A 23098-nucleotide genomic window follows, 5' to 3' on the forward strand; every position below is an offset into this window, starting at 1 on the left:
CCCCTTGTTTCTTCACTGTTTCTGTGCAGCCTATGTTTGAGAAGATTGACTGCCACCTTTTCCCCCTTTGCTGTCTGTGATTTAGCATTCGTTTGCTAGACCGTACAGAAAGCCTTTCTATCCTTGATGGCCCAAAGAGTGGGAGAAACCACTGTGGTGTGGGAGAGGGAAGATGAGCCAGAAAAGCCTGAGGAAAGCTAAGTGCGTGCTGATCTTCACTTTCCCTGTGAAGGGAGAGGGAAAGTCTCACTTCTGGAGCTTTTGGAAACTGTGGTGATTCTCTGATCTAAGGGCGGGGTGACTATCAAGGAGGGGAAAATGTGTGCGTAAGCAAGAATCAAACCAGAAAGGAATGTATGCTCGGTGCAAAGGAGACCACAAATGTGTAAATAGCCGAAGTGTCTTGCCTTGTTCTCCTACATTTTATCCCCTTAACAACCCTGTGTGGTAGGCTAGGCTGACTGTATGTGACTGGCCTCGGGTCACCAGACAGATTCCCATGGCAGAGTGGGGGCGTGAATTTGAGCCTCCCAGGTTGCTGTCTGACACTCTAACCATGACACTACATGGGCTCTCATTTCCCCTACTTACACTCTCTTTGTAAAACAAGAAACCGTTACAAAGATGCCCCTAAGGACACTGTCACTCAAAGGAGACGACGACTGCAAGAGGTTCAACACAACTCTCACCCCATGCCAGCCAAGGACCTAACAAGGATGTGGGATTCCTTAGTCACTATGGGTGTTCATTACCTACGTAAAACCTGGAACTCCCCAGCCAGAAGAAGTATTAACCAGCTTAGCATTAGCAGGCAGGCTGGCAATTACTGATATCCTGAGTGGCCTCTGTTCTTGATCCTGTTTCAATTTCACGTTATTACATCCCACCCTGTATTTTATGCCAGCATCTTACTCTACCATGCAATAATGTTCATCTTTAAGATGCCACGAGGCTCCCAGTTCCTTTCACGGTTACCTCGGAGTGAGCCCTATTGTGCACAAAGGGAATTCATGGCGAACCCTGCTGTGTGGAGTGTGCACAGAATAAAGCCATAAAACTTGTAGCCTCGCATTGCCCGCCCCACTTTTCCCTGCCTGGAGAAGTGGAATGAATTAGTAACATATGGGAGGGGGGGGCATGCTTTGGTTACAGACTATATATGATTTAAAAAGTTCTCAAAATAGCTCAGAAATCAAGGAGGAGTTCTCAGTTAGTGATGTCACAGGTACTGTCTTTGGCAGCCCTCCTCTTTACAGCGTTCTTCCCTTCCTCCCCGAACGACAGCTCTCCTCAGACCTGTTGCTAGCTGCTTTGCCTCTCCCCCCCCTCCTCTGGATGGGAGGAGACTCTTATTCTGAAAGAGAGGTTACTATCTATGATGTAATCGGGCGCCTTTGCCATAATAAGAGAAAAGAAAGGGGGATTGCAAGAAACTTATTGGTTGCATTAAAACAAGACAAGCACTCCTCACCGAGGCCCCATCCCCCCCCCCCTCTCTAATAGTCTATAAAAAGGCGGAGTCTGCACTGGAGCCACTTTCTGGTTATCTGCTGATGGCAAAAAGCTGACTTTTGAGAGACAGGTGAGCGCTTGGATTTCACCCCCCCCCCCTCCCCCAAGGCAAAGTGTAGGAAAATCCTTGAAAAATTGCCTCTCTTTCTCTTTAAGCGCCGTGGGGGGAGACTAGGAAGGAGAAGAAGGAGAGAGAAAGGAGGGGTTGACAGATGTCTGTTCCCCTTCTCCGATTTGAAGCAGAGAAGATGCTGGTCCTTGGGGGGGGGGGGACGGTGGCCGGGGGGGGCACCACTTGTGGAGTGCCGTTCCTGTGAGTAGAGTTGCGAGCTTCTCCTTGGGAAATTGCCTCCCTTTCTCTTTAAGCGCCGTTCCGACCTCACCTTTTGTGGCGTCCACCGGTAGCTAGGAGCGTATGGGCAAAGGCTTCCCGAGCTTTTTGGTCTCCGGAGAGCACTTAGCGCACCGCAATAAAAGCAAGCCTAGGGGCTGACCGTGTGAAAAGAACTGCTAGTATCGTGCGTGTGTGTACCTGTGTGCGTAAAAGGGGAGGGTTAGAAAGGAGCTCGAGGCAATTTGCTCCTTCGCTGCTTGGTTGCTCTGATTTTTTTTTAAAAAAAAAATATCTAAATCTTCACCACACAAACCAACCAGCCCCAGCTGCAAACTGAATGGTCTACATACGCGTAACTGAACGTGGATCCCGCACACTCACCCCAGGCTACATGGGTTTTTTCTCTGTAGCAAACAAGAGATTGTATGCTCCTCAGGGCAGCAATCTTTTTTTCTTCAAATTCCAGAAGGGGTGGTCATTTTTTTTCCCCTGTTGTAGCAAAAAAATATATATATATTCTGACAGCATTTTCAAGATGAATAGATTTATAGTAGCAGAACCCCGGATTCATTCTGTTCATTTGTAAAGCTGCCGTCGTCTTGTTTGCGGGTCTGTAAACCCCTTTCTGCATCATAGAGAACCTGTTGTTGTTGTTGTTGTTGTTGTGATTGTGAATATTATCAATTTAACCCTGTGCTTACCCAGAGAACGCCACAATGTTCAGTGGGGCGTACGCCTCTAGGAATTGGGAAACCTTTCCGAGCTATTGGCACTCTTTTCAGCACCACGGGGCCGGTCAGCTCCCTTGGCAGATCACTGAATGGTTTCATCACCAGGGACAGCTCCTCACCAGCCTGGCTGGGGCGAGAATCCTCTCCCAAAGGAGGATGGGAATGAAGCTCAACACACAAACTAATCGAAATGTTGGCTACTCTGCTGTGTAGCGCCCGGAGGAAACTTTCTAGCAGCCCAGAGATCTTTGCTATCGTGTGGCTAAGGCTGACAAAGAGTTCTATCCCACCCCAAAAGCCCTCTTTACACTTTAAGAAGTTGATTATGGTTTGTCGAAGGCTTTCACGGCCGGAATCACTTGGGTGCTGTGTGGTTTCCGAGCTGTATGGTCGTGTTCTAGCAGCATTCTCTCCTGACTTTTCGCCTGCATCTGTGGCTGGCATCTTCAGATCCTCTGAAGATGCCAGCCACAGATGCAGGCAAAACGTCAGGAGAGAATGCTGCTAGAACACGGCCATACAGCCCGGAAACCACACAGCACCCAAGTGATTATGGTTTGATTTTGAGGGGTGGGAAGAGAGGTTTGTGTCCTCTAAGACCCAGATGGCAAGAACAGCTTTGACCATAAGTGACTGCCAAGGCAGGAAGAAATTTGAGGGGGAAAATTAGAGCTGGGCTCAGGTACCCAGGCGAGAGTGAGACTGCCTAGAGACTTTGGCTCAATAAAGATCTTCATTCAGCCAAGTCCTTCTCTTTTTCCCCAGAGTAAAATAGAAGGAAAAAAAAGGGGGGGGCTTCAAACAGGTTAAATTTTCATTGTATTTGTAACTGGAAAGCATCAAGCCCTATAAAAACTGATTAAATGTCTGCGCATGATCAGCTCAGATAGCTGTTTTTGTTTTGTTTAGCAAATAGTCCTTTTAAGCATGGTTATGATGAAGCTGTCTAGTACCGAAATGATCACTGGACCATCTTAGCTTGGCAGCATTTACTGTGGCTGTCAGCAAATCTGGCAGGCCTCAGGAGAGGAGAGATCATCCTCATAACCTGCTGCCTGACAGCCAGCGTGGTGAAGTGGTTACAAATGGTGAACTCTGATCTGGAGAACCGGGCTTGATTCCCCTCTACATGAGCTGTGGACTCTTATCCGGTGAACCAGGTGTGCTTCCACACTCCTACTTTCCTGCTGGGTGATCTTGGGCTAGTCACAGTTTTTCTGAACTCTGCCAGCCCCACCTACCTCACAAGGTGTGTGTGGTGGGGAGAGGAAGGGAAAGCAGTTTGTAAGCCACCTGGAGTCTCCTTACAGGAGAGAAAGGCAGAATATAAATCCAAACTCTTATTCCTCTTCTTCTTTTAACTAGGGATGCTGGGAATTGAGTCTGGGGGCCTGCTGAATGCAAAGCAGTGGCTCTTTCCTGGAGTTATGTTCCCTTCCTTCACCTACAACTGATTTCTTAGTAGGTACCACTTTGGCACAAAAGTTAACTTGCAAAGACTTTGTTTTTTAGAAAGATACATGGCTAAGTTCAAATGGTGATCCTCATATGACATCCTACAGATCTGGTTTTTGGTCGGTGCTAGGAAACTCTTACAATGGCAGCAAAGGAAAGCGTGGATGTGCTTCCAGGGGAAATTCTAGTGGGATACTGGTGAAGTGGGATTCATTTTCAGGTTTGAATCTGTCCGTTTATGGCTGAATCGAGACCCGGAATAGCAGTTGCGTTAGAAAGCATCTATCATGTTGAAGCATACATGATATACCATACTTTGTTTTGCCAGTTAGTCACCAGTTGGGAGGAGGATCTTTTACTCTTTCGATTACATCTTTTTTCATGTACGCTTTACGAAGTGAATGTATTAATCTCTGGAACAGCTTATTCTTGGGGTTAAATAACATCGCCCTTCGTGTTCCACCTTTTTTTCTTGGTATATTGATTCTGTCATCACATATTTCCTGTTTCTTGTTCAGAAGACTTTGCTCACAGGAATCATTGACCTAACAAAATCTCTGGCATTTAATTTTATTTGAAACCAGTTTGAGCTGACCTCCTAACTAATGTTCTCAAGGTGGTCCATGAAAAATTAGTCAATAGAGTGTGTGTGTGTGTGTGTGTGCGTGTGTGTGTGCATGTGTCCCAGGTGAGCCTAATCTTGTCAGATCTTGGAAACGAAGCACAATTAGCATGTTTAGAATTTGGATGGGAGAACACCAAGGAAGTCCAGGGTTGCTATGTGGAGGCAGATCGGGGCAAACCACCTCTGAACATCTCTTGCCTTTAAAACCCTTCGGGGTTGCCGTAAGTCAGCTGTGACGATGGCACTTTCCATTGTCAAGTATTGATAGCAGCTCCGTTATAACATTACCATGCAAATTTGGCAAACAGTGGAACTGCATCTGGCCAGGTGAAAATATTAAAAACCAGTGGTATCAGAGCCTACAATAGCTGTGATGGATTAGACCAATAATTTATCTAGCCGAGCGTCTTGTTTCCTAAAGTGCCCAGCCAGATGCTTCAAAAAGATCTGCAACCAGGGTATGGAAGCCAAAGCCTCCCCCACTTGTTGTGACAAGTATTCAGAGGTACACTGCCTCTAAACATGGAGGTTCCATGTTGCCATCATGGCTAATAGCTATTGGTGAGCCTTTCCTCTGTGAATTTAAGGCCAAATGAATTAGTGGCCATCTCTACATCCTGTGGCACCAAACGTTCATGAGTTAATTGCTAGAACTGAACCCAGAGACATGAAACATGTTCTAAGGAATGCTGAATACCCAAGATAATTCCCCCCCCCCAAAAAAATCCCCCCGCTCCATCTGATACATAAAACTAAAAAGGAAAAGACGGAGCTGTTCCGCCAGGCCTTTGGAGGAACTGGCCGCTGATAGTGGTCCCCCCGCTAGTCTGGCCCTAGTTTGGCTCTCGTTTGGCCCTGACATCTGGGCCATTTGTCATTTAACGAGACCATCAAGCCTCCCTTTTGGGGGGGGAGGGAATCTTAAAATTGGGATATTGGACGCCATTCATATTTTCATCCCCTGATGTTCATTGTTTAATTGTTAGAATTACTCTTTGGTTTTATTGCTGCCTTTTAATGTTTTAATTATTTTATATTGTTACTTCTATCTGCTGTACACCGCCCAGAGCCCTTCGGGGATGGGGCGGTATAGAAGCCTCAAAAATATATAAAATAAATAAATAAAAGTTCAGTCATATCCCATGCTGAAGCAAGCTCTCGTGTCTGCAACAGACTTTGGAAAGCAATTTAAAGGATTGGCTGTTCAATACCAAATGTTGCAAACCTCACAAGACACACTCAATGAAGTCAACCTGTACAGTCAATCTTTCTGTTCATACAGGTGCTAGTTCAGGTTCCTGGTGGACTCTCCCTGACAACTGGGGCAGCAGCGGCTATAACTTGGGAGGGGGAACATGACACAGAAGTACGTGGAGCACAGGCATTTGACAGTCATAGAAAACAACACTGAGCTGGATGCGCCAAGGGCATAAAGCAGCGTCACATATTCATATTGGTTTCCCTTTGCGGTCTATCTACTGTGCACGAAGAAGTTGCTGGGTTTGGCCTCTGCATCTCCAGTTCTAGGATCTCCAGAAGCAGATTTGGAGAACATCTTTCTGTGCCTGAGACTTGGGAAGGCACTGCCATTCAGCAGGGAGGTAGGTGGACCAGCGGTTTGATTCTGCAGAAGGCACAGCAAAAATTTGCTACTGTGGTCTCCTAATTTAGCCAAGAGGGACCACATTTCAGCGAGTCGAACGCCTGCTGCGTGTTGGGAAGGTTGCAGATTTTGTCCCTGGGACCTCTATTTAAAAGCTCTTGGGTAATGGCAGTGAGGAGCCTTTTCTCAAAACTGCTGCCAACTGGGAAAGAAAATACTGAACAAAGTGAGCCAATCAAATAAATTGGTGTAACTAGTTTTGTAGACCTAACCTTGAAGTAGCATTCTCTATCACATTCCAGCCTAACAACAGGACTTGAAATACACCCCGGTCCTCTCCGATGATACGTTGTTGTAGACATTTCCGTGTCTCATGTTAATCAAGGCAGTTAGCAATGAAGTATGACTTAATTAAGAACAACATTTTTAATAGAAGTTGTTAAATCAACGCATCAAACCGCAGTTAGAAAGTAGGCAATAGCAATGACCAGAAATTAAAATTGACTATTAAAAAAAATTAAATGGACTATTTTAAAAATTTATTTTTTAAAAATTGACTATTTTTAAAAAAATTACTATTTTTGACTATTAAAAAAATTATGGAATAATTGACTATTCCATTGACTATTTAAAAAAAATTATGGAATAAAAGAACTTGGACTTGCAATGGTTAAGAGCAGGTGGACTCTAATCTGGAGAACCGGGTTTGATTCCCCACTCCTCCACCTGAGTAGTAGAGTCTTATCTGATGAACCAGATTTGTTTTCCCACTCCTACATTACTGCCTTGGGCTAGTCACGGTTCTCTTGGAACTCTCTCAGTCCCACCTACCTCACAAGGGGTCTGTTGTGGGGAGAGGAAGGGAAAAGGAGTTAAGGAGTTTATAAGCCTTCTTGAGTCTCCTGGCAGGAGAGTAAGGGGAGGTATACATCCAAACTCTTCTTCTCTTCTTCTAAATGTGAGGGGAATGCATGTCAGTTTTGTCTGAAAAGGGTCTGTGGGAAGCAAAGGAAGAGCTCTGTGGGTGAAAACACCCCTGCGACAGAAAAATAAAAAACATTAGCAGGAAAGAAAGAAATTAAACCATGCGTGTAGTAATATGGATGAGGGACTAAATCCATGACAAATCCCTACAAAACAGGAAGCAGGCTGTCTTTAGGAGCAGCCTGCTTTAGGAGCAGCAGTGGCGTTGTGGTTAAGAGCAGGTGCATTCTAATCTGGAGGAACTGGGCTTGATTCCCCGCTCTGTCGCCTGAGCTGTGGAGGCTTATCTGGGGAGTTCAGATTAGCCTGTGCACTACAACACATGCCAGCTGGGTGACCTTGGGCTAGTCACAGTTTTTCTGAGGTCTCTCAGCCCCACCGACCTCACAAGGTGTCTGTTGTGGGGAGAGGAAGGGAAAGCAGATTGTAAGCCCCTTTGAGTCTCCTACAGGAGAGAAAGGGGGGATATAAATCCAAAACTCTTCTTCTTCTTGGTCTTCGTCGTCTTCTTTTTTATTCATTTGTTTGGCGTAATCTTTAAAAACAGAGAGACAGCCTAGTATAGAGGAGTTTGTGTAAGACCCCTTGTGTCAGACTCCCCACAACAGACCCCTTGTGAGGTAGCTGGGACTGAGAGAGTTCCAAGAGAACCGTGACTAGCCCAAGGCAGTAACGTAGGAGTGGGAAAACAAGTTTGAATCCCTGCTCTGCCATGGAAGCTCCTTCAGTGACTTTGAGAAAGTCACACATTCTCAGCCTAATCCACTTTGCAGCATTGTGGTGAGGATAACATGGAGGATAGTCAAACAATGTCTTTTGGGGAGAATGGTGGGGTATAAATGAAGCAAATAAAAATTTAAAGAACAAGCGCTAGGAGAAAACTTTGGACAGAAGGAGGGAAGGGAAGCCTTGTGGCACCTGAAATTTACACTTTTGTAGATCAGAGCCTGCCTGCTGATCTATCTGCCTCCATCCTAAATCTGTTCATCCACATCCTGAATTATCATGTTGTGAGGAGGGGCTGAGGGCACAAAATTGCATGAGGCCATGTGGCTCTGGGGGCCCCAAGAAGCCAATCTAGTCCCCGCCCGATTCATTTGGCTCTCAGCCTCCATCCCAGAAGGATGCCTGTCATCTTGAGGTATCTGCAACAGCTAGAAGCCAGACTAGGAAACTGTAAAAGCTCATTTTTACCCTTTTACTTGAAATCGTAGCAACCGCTCTTCTGCAGAAGTAGATTTATACCCAGCATGGTGCCTGGAGGCATCATGGCCCCCTCACCCCCAAGGTTTCCTGGGACCCGTTTCCTTCTTTCTAGAAGTAAAGGGACGATTCTGGCTTTTCCTCTTCCTCTTTGGAGGAGGAGGTGCTTCAGAAGAGCTCTGGGGAAGACTGAGGGCACCACACTGAAAAATTCCTCTCTGCTATCACCTTTCCATGCTATCAACCATGAGGTCCGCCATTTCAGAGGATGGTTTATGACTCTCAGCCCCATGTTGGTTTGTGATGACAGATATAAATATACATTTGAAGTCATGCATTTTGTTGCTGCTTTGCCCAGTTCATAGTCAGCTCTCAAGCTTTCTTTCTTTCTTTCTTTCTTTCTTTCTTTCTTTCTTTCTTTCTTTCTTTCTTTCTTTCTTTCTTTCTTTCTCTCTCTCTCTTTCTTTCTTTCTCTCTCTCTCTCTCTTTCTTTCTTTCTCTCTCTCTCTTTCTTTCTTTCTTTCTCTCTCTCTCTCACTCTTTCTTTCTTTCTTTCTCTCTTTCTTTCTTTCTTTCTCACTAGCTTTCTCTATCTCCCTTTGTTCCAAGTTGAGAGAGGCAATCTGAATGTGGATGGCCATTTAAAACAGATAACAAATCGTCCATTTAAAATCAGATTTAAAAAATGCATCCGCACTAAGCCTACATCTCTTCCCAAGGTAGATGATGTGTGGAGGCTGAGCTTACATCTTCCAATGCCGCAATGATGTTTGGGGTGGGAGGTGCATTGCATCTCAGTCCGTTACATTGCACATCCCATTTCAGAAATTCTGTCAATGACAATCTAACCAAGACAGTATCACTCGGGATGAGGGGAAAGATGTTTTCCTCTCCAGTGCCCCAGGAATAAAATATTACTTTCCTCCTACAGAATGGAAAGCTATTTACAGGAAGAATGTAAAGGGGTCTCAGTCACTGCCCCTTGTGCACCTGCAGAATAGTGCACTTTCCATGCACTTTGCAGCTGAATTTTACTGTGCAGAATAGCAAGATACACGTGCAAACAATTGTGAAAGTGGATTGCAAGTGCATCGTTTTGCATGTGCAGAAGGGGCCTGAGAGTCAGGCTTGCTTCTGCCTGATTCTTCATCGCTGTCGCTCCATCCTGGCTTTGGCCCCTTGGTCATGCCAGGATGTTGTAACCCGCCATGAGCCCTACAGGGATAAACAAACAAACAAACAAATAATGCCAGGAACTCATATCTATATACACTTCAAAAAGAAGAAGAAGAGTTTGGATTTATAGCCCACTTTTCTCTCCTGTAAGGAGTCTCCAAGAGGCTTATAATCAGCTTCCCTTCCCCTCCTCACAACAGACATCTTATGAGGCAGGGGAGGCGGAGAGAGTTCTGAGAGAACTGTGTCTAGCCCAGGGGTCTGCAACCTGTGGCTCTCCAGATGTTCATGGACTACAATTCCCAATTGGCCATGGTGGCAAGGGCTGATGGGAATTGTAGTGCATGAACATCTGGCGAGCCGCCGGTTGCAGACCCCTGGTCTAGCCGATGCTCACCCAGCAGACTTCATGTGGAGAAAACGGGAATCAAACCCGGTCCTACAGATTAGCATCCACCTGCTCTTAACCCCTACACCACGTGGTCAGGAAATTTTAATCCTTAAACCTTCACCACAGGAATGAATTTGTGCACCACCTTCCTCCTCCGCCGGTGCAAAGTTTGGTTGCTGATTGCCCAGCGTGAGGTTTACAGACGACTAAGACGAGAGATGGTGACCTGGTGCACCCCATCTTAGAAGTAAGCCCTGCGGGATTCAGCGTTAATCTGAAGTAAGCCTATTTAGGATTACAGAATTAATGGTGCAGTGCTACTTAGAGGGATTGGCTTTTCTCTCCCCTGCCAGCTTTTCCTAGGCCCTTTGTCCTTTTGGTGTTCTTTGCACAAAGAGGAGGAAAATTAATTCCTACTGGAGACCTACAGTCAGTGTTTGGGGCACTTAACTAAGTGCAGCGTTTGCGCGCACCAACCAATGGGCTGTGGGAGAATCCTACTTCCCGGCAATTATTTGATGTCACTTTTTTTTTTCAAACTCTGTAAGCCAGATAGCTGGTGCTAACTAGGGTTAACTGAGCAAGGTAGCTGGTGCTAACTAGGGTTAACTGAGCAAGGTAGCTGGTGCTAACTAGGGTTAACTGAGCAAGGTAGCTGGTGCTAACTAGGGTTAACTGAGCAAGGTAGCTGGTGCTAGCTAGGGTTAACTGAGCAAGGTAGCTGGTGCTAGCTAGGGTTAACTGATCAAGGTAGCTGGTGCTAACTAGGGTTATCTGAGCAAGGTAGCTGGTGCTAGCTAGGGTTAACTGAGCAAGGTAGCTGGTGCTAACTAGGGTTAACTGAGCAAGGTAGCTGGTGCTAACTAGGGTTAACTGAGCAAGGTAGCTGGTGCTAACTAGGGTTAACTGAGCAAGGCAGCTGGTGCTAACTAGGGTTATCTGAGCTGGGTTGGCAAATTCATGGAGATTTGAGGGTGGATCCTGAAAAGGACCCCAGTGGAGTACAGTGCCATTGAGCCCGCACTCCAAAGCTGTTGTTTTCTCCAGAGGGACAGCTCTGTAACTGACTGTAATTCCTGGATACATGCATCTGGTGTATCAGAGGTGTATCTGTGGCTGGCATCTTCAGAGGTGTATCACAGAGTGTGTCTGTTACATACTATTACACAGAGGGAAGTCTGTTACACATCTGAAGATGCCAGCCACAGATGCAGGCGAAATGTTAGGAATAAGATCCACCAGACCACAGCCACACAGCCTGGAAAACCCACCAGAACCTGTTGAATCCAGCCGTGAAAGCCTTTGACAATATGGCTGGCATCTTCAGAGGTGTATCTGTGGCTGGCATCTTCAGAGGTGTATCACACTATTACACAGAGGGAAGTCTGCTACACATCTGAAGATGCCAGCCATAGATGCAGGTGAAACATTAGGAATAAGATCCACCAGACCACAGCCACACAGCCCGGAAAACCCATCATTGTTCATTTGGCTGAGAAATATGATGCTGAAATAATACAAAAAGTGTTTGCAGGCTATTGAAGGTTTGGATCATCAGTGCAAGATAAGAGAAATGTCCTATAGATATGAAAACCTTGTACTGATCCAAAATCTCAATACCCTGCAAACTCTGTATAATTTCAGCATCATATTGGGACTCAAGGGTTACACAAGACTTGTGCTTCACTTTTTGAAAAAATACTGGCACCCACTGGCTATTACTCCTAAGTCTGGATGGGTGTAAATTTTTCCCCATTTAGTGCAAATGGCTAAATTTACAGATTCGTTCAGTGGAGAGGCTGTGAATTCTTCCAACCTGACTGGGATCCATTTATTAATTACGAGTATATTAATTACGAGCACACGAGCATAGAGATATAATCTCTTTGTGGTGGATTTTTTTTAATACATCTCAACTGAATGTGGTTGGGTTTTAAAGCGTACTAAAGTTTGTAAATGGAATTATGCATATGTGGCTGTTAAATTAAAAAAACCATGACCTCTGCCTTTTAAAAGAGTTTAAACAACGTTGTATATTTCAAAGTACCTTTTCAAAATTCCAACCGATCTCCTTGATCAACAGGCGGCAAACACGCTACTTAGACATGCCGTGAAATCTGCTTGTCTCTGGAAATAGCCTGTTTCATGAGTAGATTTCTCCCTCTTCCTCTGATGAATCAATTTATTTAATTACTTGACCCTCTACGAGCTCCTAGTTTTTTAAAAAGTCCCTTGGGGTCGTTTTCAAATTGGAGATTCAAAACCGTTCAATTGATGAGAGAAAATACCTGTCAGTCATGTTTTTATCCTGCCTCTTCCTTCAAGGAGCTTGGAGTGATGTACTTGGTTTTCTTTCCCCATTTTTCCCCTGCCTCCCCCACGACAACCCTGCAAGGTGTGTGAGGCTATTTATGAGGTGTCTTGAAGGCAAATTTACCTGTGTCTGGTGGTCTCTTGATATTCCATTGAGCAAGTGAGAAATGGGCACATGTAAACCAGCCTTTGAGACTGGACAGTGGAACAAACAGTGCGTCAACATGGCGCTGTTACCTGTGTACATTCACACATGAAAAAAAATGGGAGAGTTATTATGATGATTGAGGCTGAGCAAGCTTGGCCCAAGAGATGCTTCTCTTAGCTCAGCCCATGATAGTGTCACCTTGGTCTTTGTTCTTAGTCTCCAAGAAAACTTCCCTCCTTGCCATGCGGTTACCCAAAGCCTTTGAAGTGCCTTATTTGGGTATCTGTCCTGGGTACATTTCCATGGCCTTTTGGTTTCCCCACCCGGCAATCAAAGACCATTTTAACATGTAGGTGTGATGCTGCTAGTTTTACAGTACAGTTCCATCACAGTTGTGTTTTCTTTTGTTAATTTATTAGCCAACTCATTAAAAGCTAATTTCTCTGTTTGCAAGACCTTAAACACAAGATGTCTTGGAGGGTCGCCATGATTTGGAAGCGACTTAACAGCACTTAGCACATACAACTTATTAGCTTTTTTATTTTTATGGATGCTGTTGTAATAAAATGAATGTAAAATTAACAGCATTAATATTAGTTAATATTTGTTCCTCTTTGTTATTCCAGCATTTGGCTGTTTCGTTTAGCATTCAAGCAAATGGAGAAGTTGGAGAAAGGGGAAGAGAGATATTATAACTGACAGAGAAGTTTCTCTCCTTTCCTACTCTAATTGGGGAGGATCAGATGACTGATAAATAAAATAAAATAACCATCTTGCCTCCCATGGTGGTTCCTCTGAACCTTGGAATTCTTTCTGTTTCAGTGAGGCACTTTGGGAAATGTAGTCCCAAAATGGCTGCCATAACACCTGAAAGTTGTTTCCATAAGAAATGAACATAGATCTGTTAAGGCTGTACAAATTCTCCCTTCCTTTGGATGCTTTCTGTGCCTGCTTCAGTTAAAAAATGTGTGACTCTTAACCAACTGGGTTTTCTTCTGTGCCAGATTTTGAGCCACGGATTTCAGCAGGCATTCTGGTTTTGTGTTTAGTTTCACACCATGAGAACTGGAAACTTGCATTTTAAAGAAGAGCAGTGATTCTAATTTTATGTATTTATGTATTTATTTGTTTGTTTGTTTTTCATTTTGTATCTCCCCCTCCCCCTGCAGGGCTCATGGTGGTGAACAATAAAACAGCCATAAAAACAGTAATACAAAAAAAAAAGCAATAGCAGCAATATACTGCAAACCCTCCCTCTTTCCATACCCACGGGATGATGGTAATATTCAATATTCAAGTCAAACCGGCTGGCTAGAACAGGGGTCTGCAACCTGCGGCTCTCCAGATGTTCATGGACTACCAATCCCATCAGCCCCTGCCAGCATGGCCAATTTGTAGTCCACGAACATCTGGAGAGCTGCAGGTTGCAGACCCCTGAAATGTCAGGCAGAATAGCTCCATCTTGAAGGCCCTGCAGAAACAATTCAAATCCCGTGGGGCCCTGATCTCCCTAGGGCAGTGATGGTGAACCTTTTTGAGACCGAGTGCCCAAATTGCAACCCAAATCCCACTTAATTATCGCAAAGTGCCAACCTGGCAATTTAACCTGAATGCTGAGGTTTAGTTTAGAAAAAAAACTGGTTAGCTCCCTCTTCCTCCACCCCACCCGCTCGAGCAGGGGCCAGTCTGCTCTAGCCTCCAGCAAGTCCCACGCGCACCGCTCTGTGTCTCTCTGTGCCTCTCTAGCATCTCTGCCACCTCTGCGCCCACCACCCCCCTCAGGCAGCAGCCACCCGGAGTACAGGCACCAGGTCCACCAGCCGAGTCCTCCCTGCTCACCACAGTGCGCACATGTTGTGCTCAGCGGCCCAGGCCAGCCTAGATGTGTGTGTGTGTGTGGCGGGGGGGGGGTGATTTTCTGCTCCCCACATGACAAACTCTGTGCACGTGCCCACAGAGAAGGCTCCGAGTGCCACCTCTGGCACCTGTGTCATAGGTTCGCCATCACTGCCCTAGGGAGTGTATTCCACCAGGTAGCGGCCATGGCCATAAAGGCCCTGGCCCTCATGGAAGCCAGCCAGTTGTTCTTTGGGTAGGCTGACCAGACATCCTGCTTTTGGCGGGACCATCACGCCTTTAAACAATTTGTCCCGCGTCCTGCGGGTTCTGCAAATTGTCCCGATTTTTGGGAGGCTGCCGTACTGTTTTCTGGGGCGCAAGGCAGTACGGCAGCCTCCCGCGTGCCCGGCCACAGGAGCGCCCGGCCTTCTGGGGCTTGCCGCTCTGTGACAGGGCAGCAAACAGCAAGCCCCAGAAGGCCGGGCACTCCTGCGGCTGCGTGCGCATGCACACAGGGCGGCACTGTCACAGGGCGGCAAATGGCAAGCCCCAGAAGGCAGTGCGCTTCTGCGGCTGCACGCGCACGCGCGGCCACTTCCCCGTCACAGATCACAAAGGTGACCATCTGGTCACCTTATCTTTGGCCCAAGGACCTCTGGCAGGTTTTCCTTTGAAGAATGGAGGGACCTAGTGGGGCAATATGGGGAGATGTGGTCCTGCCGATAAGACCAAATTCAGCATTCAATACATGCAGCCGCAGTGCAATTAAGAAGATGCGCCAATGTGCTCCAGAGGCAAACATTTCTCATCTTCTATCTGAAAAGCTTGCCACTGCTTTTTTTTTTAAACCGAATTAGCATCTCAACTTGCTTCCACAACGCTGAGCAAAATTATACACATATTTTTTTGCAAACCACCCCTCACACGGCCAGGACGCTGGTGGTGCTGATTCCCCCCCCCCCCCCCATGTCTTGATGGAGGTTTCTTCAGCTCCTGGTGGCCAAATCATAATAATTTGAGAGTTATGATGCAGCACTAAGCTTCCATTATAGAAAACCAGCTGGATGGACACACATCTGCTTGGAGGCAAGAATTCCTTGTTAGAAATATTCAGCGGCTCAGCTGGGCTTCATTAAATCGTGGAAGTGCATTCTTTCAGGGGAACAAAATCCACCCCCCACTGGGTGAAAAGCTGGGGGAGAGTTTGATGAAAGCATATTAGCCTAGTGGGGTGAAAGATACTCGTCCGGCAGAGAGGAGGGACTTGCACGGCGAATTTGTATTTCAGGGAGAGAAGGGGCTCTTTGTCACCTTTTGACAGCAGGTTTTTCCTCTGGGTTGGGTATCCACCGTAGCAAGTGTGCTGGGTACGATCTGGATACGCATTCTCTGGTCAGATGATTGCCACAACTGAGGGTTTACAAACCAATGGTTGATTCTGCACGGGCAAGACAAATGGGTCAGATCAGCGGTTCTCAACCTGTGGGTCGTGACCCCTTTGGGGGGTCTAACGTCCCTTTCACAGGGGTCACCGAAGACTCTCTGCATCAGTGTTCTCCATCTGCATTAGGAAGGTTGAGAACCGCTGGGTTAAATGAACCTGTGTTGGCTGTCTCATCATTTGCATGGTGGGTGCAGAGGCCATCTGGGATTGCTGGGGGTCTGGCAACAGGATGCAGGATGTTTCTCACAGGAAATGCTTTGTTTCCTTGCGAAATGCGCATCCGAGAATCCCCACCCACCCAAGAATCCCTCCCACAAACATACTGGCACAAAATGGTGGCAGCCTAGAGAATCTACTCTAATGGCAACTGCCTACAGAATCCACCATAATGGTGGATAGAAGGTGGGGGGAATAGAACGTTTCCTGCTTCCCGTAGTTCGCACAGGCAAGCAGGAAGTGTGTGAAACCTGGGTTAAAGGGGAAAAGTTGCTAACCTGGGTTCAGCAAAATAAAACAGGGGAGGAGGAGGAGGAGTTGTTGTTGCTTGTATTTATACCCCACCCTTCTCTCCTGTAAGGAGACTCAAGGTGGCTTACAAGCTTTTTTCCTTCCTCTCCCTGCAATAGACACCTTATGAGGTAGGCAGGGCTGAGAGAGTTCCAAAGAACTGTGACTAGCCCACGGTCACCCAGCAGGAATGTAGGAGTGTGGAAATACATCTAGTTCACCAGATAAGCCTCTGTCACTCAGGTGGAGAAGTAGGGAATCAAACCCGGTTCTCCAGATTAGAATTCACCTGCTCTTAACCACTACACGGCACTGGCTCTCAGAAGCATTGGGCGGGGGGAGTTCTGTGGGAACCTCTCCTCTATCATAGGCCCTTTCCGCACGGGCCAAAAACGGCGGCCTGGGGACGGCAGCAGCACCGACCTGGCTCCCCTTCCCCTCCCTCAGGGCGGCGTCAGGCCGCCCTCAAAAACACCCGTTTAAAGGGTAGTTTTTGAGTAAACAGCGTATTCCCGGCAGCGCAGTGCGAACAGCACCGCCGGGAACACGCTGTTTCCCCGTCCCTCTCCTGCGCCGGCCTCTGCTGGGGCCGCTTGCATGCTTGTGTGTGAACGGCCTCCACCCCCACGCCGGCAGAATTCTTGCCGGTGTGAGGGCGCATAGAGGCCCGTGCAGAAAGAGCCATACTTTTTTCACACCCTTTAATCCATGATATTTTGCCTGTGAAGACATCCAATGAAATCAGATACACCACTCAAAGTCAGAACTCAAAATAAATGGGTTTAAATCCCTGTTTTAGAAGAAGGGCTGGTTTTTATACCAGGCTTTTTCTCTGACTTTAAGGAATCTCCAAGTGTCTTACTATTGCTTTCCCTTCACAACAGGCACCTTGTGTGGTAGGTACGCTGAGAGAGTTCTGAGAGAACTGTGACTAGCCCAAGATCCCTCACCAGGCTTAATGTGGAGAAGTGGGGAATGGAACTCGGTTCTTCACATTGGAGGACCACTGCTCTTAATCACTTCACCGTGCTGGCTATAATCACCTCCATACCTGTGACCCATAAATCTAAGGATTAAACAAAAGACACTTCTTTTTAAAAAACAAAACAAAAACTAAATGGGGCCTGAGTATGCTCCAAAAGCATGGAGTGTGGAGAGAACCTGAACAAGTAAAACAAGTAAAATTAAACTTAATTAAAAGTAAAATTAATCAGCTCGTTTTTGCCCCTGAATCCTCAGAGACTGTTGAAGATTTGGAGGGCAGGATGGGATTTTCAAATAGTTTCTCTGGCCCTTCTGCACATGCAGAATAATGCACTTTCAATCCACTTTCAATAACACTTTGCAGCTGAGCAGAATAGCAAAATCCATTTGCAAACCATTGTGGAAGTGGATTGAAAGTGCATTATTCTGCATGTGAGGAAGGGATCTCCCACTCACATTTTGTCATGGTTTCCCCCAGCTGGTCACAGCTAAATGGAGCTTCCAGGCCTAGAGGCAGTGTTAGGGTTGCCAGCTCTGAATTGGGAGATACCTGGAGATTTGGAGTGTGCAACCTGGAGAAGATGGGGTGTGAGGAGGCAGGGACCTCAGCAGGTATAACGCCGTAGAGTCCACCATCCCAAACCGCCATTTTCTTCTGGGGTATGGATCTTGGTGGTCAAGAGATCAACTGTAATAGCGGGGAATAACCAGGTGCCACCTGGAGGTTGGCAGCCATATGTATCTTAGAATACCTAGTGCAGGGAAAGGCTGTGTTGAACCATTGGCATGTTAATTTGTTTGGTTCAGAATGAGACTGTTTTTGTGTAGGTATGTTTGATGTACTGAAACAAAGGCGAGCGTTTGTGTTTTTAATTGCAACCCCTGCTTCTGGGCTTCCTGACACATCTGGTCAACCTGCGTTGGAAACAGGATGTTTGAACTAGATGTACCCACCAAGAGAAGTCTGTCAATAGTTATCAGACCCTGAGGGCTAAGTAGAACATCCACATTCAGAAGCAGTCTACCATTGGATGACAAGGGAGGACTGTTGCCTCCATGCACAGTTTGAGGGTTTCTTAGAAAACTCTGGCTGGCCACTAGCAGAACTGTAAAGAGGGCAAGGCAAGTGAGGGGCACAGAAAAATATATAAGCTATGCATCTATTACTCCAAGCTGCCATGCCATTAGGAAAATGGGGCATTTCTATAAATTCAAATAAAACCAAGCAAACAGGGAGTGGCTGGTCCGTTAGAGCACATGGGACAGTGCCCAACCAAGCTCAGCTTCTTGCTGCTTGCCTCCTTTACGGTAGCAGTAAAGTAAAACAAAAGCTTTACTGAATGCAAGTGTGCAAAAAGAGAATTTGAGGAGCAGATTGCTAAAAGAATAAAGAAAAATGATAAGTACTTCTTGAAACATATCCAGAGCAGAAACAAGCCAGAGAAGCCATTGGGCCTTTGGATGATCAAGGAATTTAGGGATTGCCTAAGGAAGATAGGGAGACAGCAGAGAAGCTCAATGAATTCCTTGCATGGTGGAAAGTGATGTTTTAATTGTTAAAAGGGGGTCTCAAGGGGAACCTAGAAGTGACAGTCAGCCTAAAGTCTTTCCCAGGAAAATTAGTAGAAGCTGTAATCAAAGGCAGAATTATTAGGTACGTAGAGAAACAAACGCTGCAAAAGGGGAAATCAGCATGGCTTCATCAAAGGGAAATCTTGCTTTGCCAACTTTGTGGAGTTCTTTGGAAAGTGTTTGAAATGATGCATTTAACCTATTAAATAACTATTTTGGTTTTGGTATATTAAAATCGTTTTGAAAAGGGGTAAAGAAGAAATAAATTGAATGGATAATTAAATTAAGTTCGAAGACTATAATTAGATTCAACATTAAAACTTTTCTTTTATCTTTTGATTTTAAAAATTGAAAATAGCAACAATATTTTAATGTTTTATTAACCTATTCTGTTTATTAGAATTTATTTTAAAAATAGTAAACATTGTTGACTGCTTAATGATTTTACAGAATATTATATGTATAAATCTGCAGGCTCTTTTAGTGCTCAGAATTGTAATTAAGACAATATCTGTTTTCTGTTTCTTTTCTTCTTTTCCATCATAAAATTAAAAATTTTAAAAGAGGAAGTGAACATGTATGTAAAGGAAATTGCACGCTTATAGTTTCAAAAGGTTTTTGACAAGTTACCCCACTAAAGAGTCCTGAGGAAGCTAAGCAGTCATTGGGTAAGAGGATAGATTGTTTTATGGATTTAAAATTGGTTAAATGACAGGAAACATAGGGTCATTCTGCACATGCAGAATAATGCACTTTCAAACTGCTTTCAGTGCTCTTTGAAGCTGTGTGGAATAGCAAAATCCACTTGCAAACAGATGTGAAAGTGGTTTGAAAACAGATTATTTTGCGTGTGCGGAAGGGGCCATAGAGTAGGAATTAATGGACAGTTCTCACAACCAAGCGAAGTAAACATTAGGATTTCATAAGGGTTGATATCAGGTATTGTTGAAGGCTTTCACGGCCGGATCCAACTGGTTGTTGTGGGTTTTCCTGGGTGTGGCCATGGTCTGGTAGGCCTTACCTACCAGACCACAGCCACACAGCCTGGAAAACCCACAAAAACCAGTGGATACCAGGGTTTGTGCTATTTAATGTATTCATAAATGATCCAGAATTGGAAGTAAGCAGCATAGTGATCATGTTTGTAGATGACACAGAACCATTCAGTGAAAATCACAGATAATTATGAAGGCCTCCAAAAGCATCTCCACAAAGTGGTCAACAATGTGGCAAATGAAGTTCAGAGTAGGTAAATGTAAGCTGGTGATCACTGGAGCAAAACAAAAGCAACAGCCCAGCTTTAGGCATAGGCTAATGGGATCTGAACTGGCTGAGGCTGAGAGAGATAAAGCTTTTGGGGCTGCAGTAAACCGCTCAATAAAAGTGCCGACCCAGCGTGCCGCAATCATGAGAAGGGCAAACTCTTGTGTTGGGGTTCATTAGGAAAAGGACTGAAAACAAAGCAGTCAGTATCATAATGCCCTTGTATATATCTAGACTCTAGAGCAGTGGTGGCGAACCTATGGCACGGGTGCCAGAGATGGCACTCAGAGCCCTCTCTTTGGGCACGCGCAAACAGAGTGTCCCCCACACACACATTTAGGCTGACCTGGGCTACTGGGCTTGATTATTAGCATTAAACCTAAGACCTAGTTTTGGGGAAGCAGTGTAGGTAACCCTGTTAAGCGCTGTTAAACCCCACTGATTTTCATGCGAAGAACTTAAGCGTGATCTTTTACCTGGGAGTGAGCTCGATTGCTGGCAATGGGGCTTGCTTCTCAATAAACCCTCCTGGGGTCGTGATTCACCCGTTGGAAGAGCTGCACGGTTGCTTCAAAGCAAAACCACCGACTACCACCACACTTGCTCCTGAGTAACGCATGCCTCGGAGCCAACTGTTTTTCTAAACTAAACCCTCAGTATTCAGGTTAAATTGCCATGTTGGCACTTTGTGATAAATAAGTGGGTTTTGGGTTGCTGTTTGGGCACTCGGCCTCGAAAAGGTTCATCATCACTGCTCTAGAGTGTGACCTCATTTGGAATACGGTGCGCAGCTCCGTTCACTGTGCCTCAAAAAGGACACTGCAGAGCTAGAAAAAAGTAAGAGTAACCATGTAAAAAAGAGTAAAAAAGTAAGGTAACCATGATGGTCAGGGACTTGGAGCACTTTCCCTAGGAGGAAAGACTGAAGATTGGGGACTTTTCTGTTTAGAAAAATGAACAATTGAGGAGGGACACGATAGAAATTTATCAAATCATGATTGGGGTAGAGAGAGTGGGCAGAGGGATATTTTTCTCCCTCTCCCAAAATGTTAGAATTCAAGGACATCCAACGAAGCTGGACTGGCACCAGACTCAAGATGGGCAAAAGGAAATGCTTCTTTACACAGTAAGTGATTAAAATGTAAAATTCACTGCCAGAGGATATAGTGATTCCACCATATTTGAAAAACGACTTTGGGATGGGTGCGCTATAGAGGATATCGTGATGGCTACAGGCAGAGAGCCAGTGTGGTGTAGTGGTTAAGAGCAGGTGGATTCTAATCTGGAGAACCGGGTTTGATTCCCCACTCCTCCACCTGAGTGATGGAGGCTTATCTGGTGAACCAGATGTGTTTCCACACTCCTACGTTCCTGCTGGGTGACCTTGAGTTACTCACAGTTCTCTCCAAACGCTCTCAGCCCCACCTACCTCACAAGGTGTCTGTTAGGGGGGAGAGGAGGGGAAAGGAGCTTGTAAGCCACCTTGAGTCTCCTTAAGGGAGAGAAAGGTGGGGTATAAATCCAAACACCACCACCACCTCCTCCTCCTCCTCCTCCTCCTCCTCCTTTAGACAACTTTATGAGGGGATTAGATAGGTTAATGGAGCAGAGGTCAATGAGCCACAGTGAGTAAATGAAACTTCCACATTCAGAGGAGGTCAACCTCTGAATCTTTACACAGCAAGTGATTAAAAAGTGATTAAAGTGCCAGGGAGTAACACTGGGGAAGGCCTCGGCCTGTATGCCTTGTTGTTGGCCCTTCACATTATCATTGGCAACTGTGTCAGATAGGATTCTAAACCAGATGGAGAACTGTTCTTAACTTACTACTTGTCCAGGCTTGCAGACTGTCAGCTCCCTCCTCAACCAAATGCTTGTGGTTTCCGTCATATTAAGTGTACATTCCTTTTGTGTTTGATTCTTGGTTATGTACACATTCCCCCTCTTTGGCAGTCTCCATGCCTTCAGATCAGAGAATCCCTGTGGTTTCCGAAAGCTTAGAAAGTGTGACTTTTCCTCTCCCCTCGCAGGGAAAATGAAGGACATGGGCATGCATTTAGCTTTCTTCGGGTCTTCTCACTCATCCCTCCCTTCCCTATCCACACCACTGCAGTCGCTCCCACTCTTCAGCCCCCCCTTTTAGAGCAATCAGAAGGGCTTTCTTTTTATTTTTAATTGTCATCCTAAATGGAGGTGGCATGGAAACAACGAGGAAATAGTGGGCAGGCAAAATGGCAGCTCAGCCAAGGGACACTTTGCAGGGGGAGAATCCCTGTGCAAACAAAAAAGCTGCAGGCAAACTCCACGGCAAAGCAGACAACTGGGTGGTGAGTAGTGGATGCATAAAGGGCCAAAGTCCTCTTGGCTGCTTGTCCATTCTGACCTGAAAAAGGCTCCCCCTACTAAAGGCCCTCCTCAAGCTGCAGGGTTCCCCCTCCTCCCATGCTTCTTAAAGGCACAGACTCTTTTCAGAGCCAAACCTCATGACTACCCAATGCAAAACTCTAGAAAAAGAATGAGACTCATTAAAATAAGATTGACGGGTTTGGCCAATGGATCCTTATGGAATTATTGGTCCATTCAGAGACTCACAAGCATAGTGGAGTCTGCCTATCTTCCAGGTGGCTTCCAGACTGTCAGCTCCCTCCTCAACCAAATGCTTGTGGTTTCTTTCATATTAAGCGTACATTCCTTTTGTGTTTGATTCTTGGTTATGCGCACATTTCCTCTCTTTGGCAGAAACCATGCCTTCAAATCAGAGAATCCCCATGGTTTCTGAAAGCTTAGAAAGTGTGACTTTTCCTGTCCCCTTGCAGGGAAAATGAAGGACATCGGCATGCATTTAGCTTTCTTCAGGTCTTCTCACTCCTCCCGCCCTTCCCTATCCACACCACTGCAGTTGCTCCCAATCTTCAACCCCCCCCCCTTTTAGAGCGATCAGAAGGGCTTTCTTTTTCTTTTTAATTTTCATCCTAAATGGAGGTGGCATGGAAAGAAAGTGAAGGCAAAGTCAA

At 45.7% G+C, this 23098-nt stretch overlaps 1 long non-coding RNA gene across 2 annotated transcripts in view; it reads left to right on the forward strand.

Annotated features, from left to right (window-relative positions):
* Positions 1-1475: 1475 nt before the first annotated feature.
* LOC125433560 overlaps positions 1476-23098 on the forward strand; it is a 30969-nt gene continuing 9346 nt past the window's right edge. The window contains exon 1 of one of the 2 annotated variants that reach the window (XR_007244630.1): positions 1476-1582. This is a non-coding gene — a long non-coding RNA (uncharacterized LOC125433560). Of the gene's footprint in view, positions 1583-6049; positions 6259-23098 lie in introns of those variants that run through there. The other variant, XR_007244631.1, reaches the window with a different exon arrangement.

The sequence above is a fragment of the Sphaerodactylus townsendi genome, linkage group LG05 (genome assembly GCF_021028975.2).
Source record: "Sphaerodactylus townsendi isolate TG3544 linkage group LG05, MPM_Stown_v2.3, whole genome shotgun sequence".
Lineage (NCBI taxonomy): Eukaryota > Metazoa > Chordata > Lepidosauria > Squamata > Sphaerodactylidae > Sphaerodactylus > Sphaerodactylus townsendi.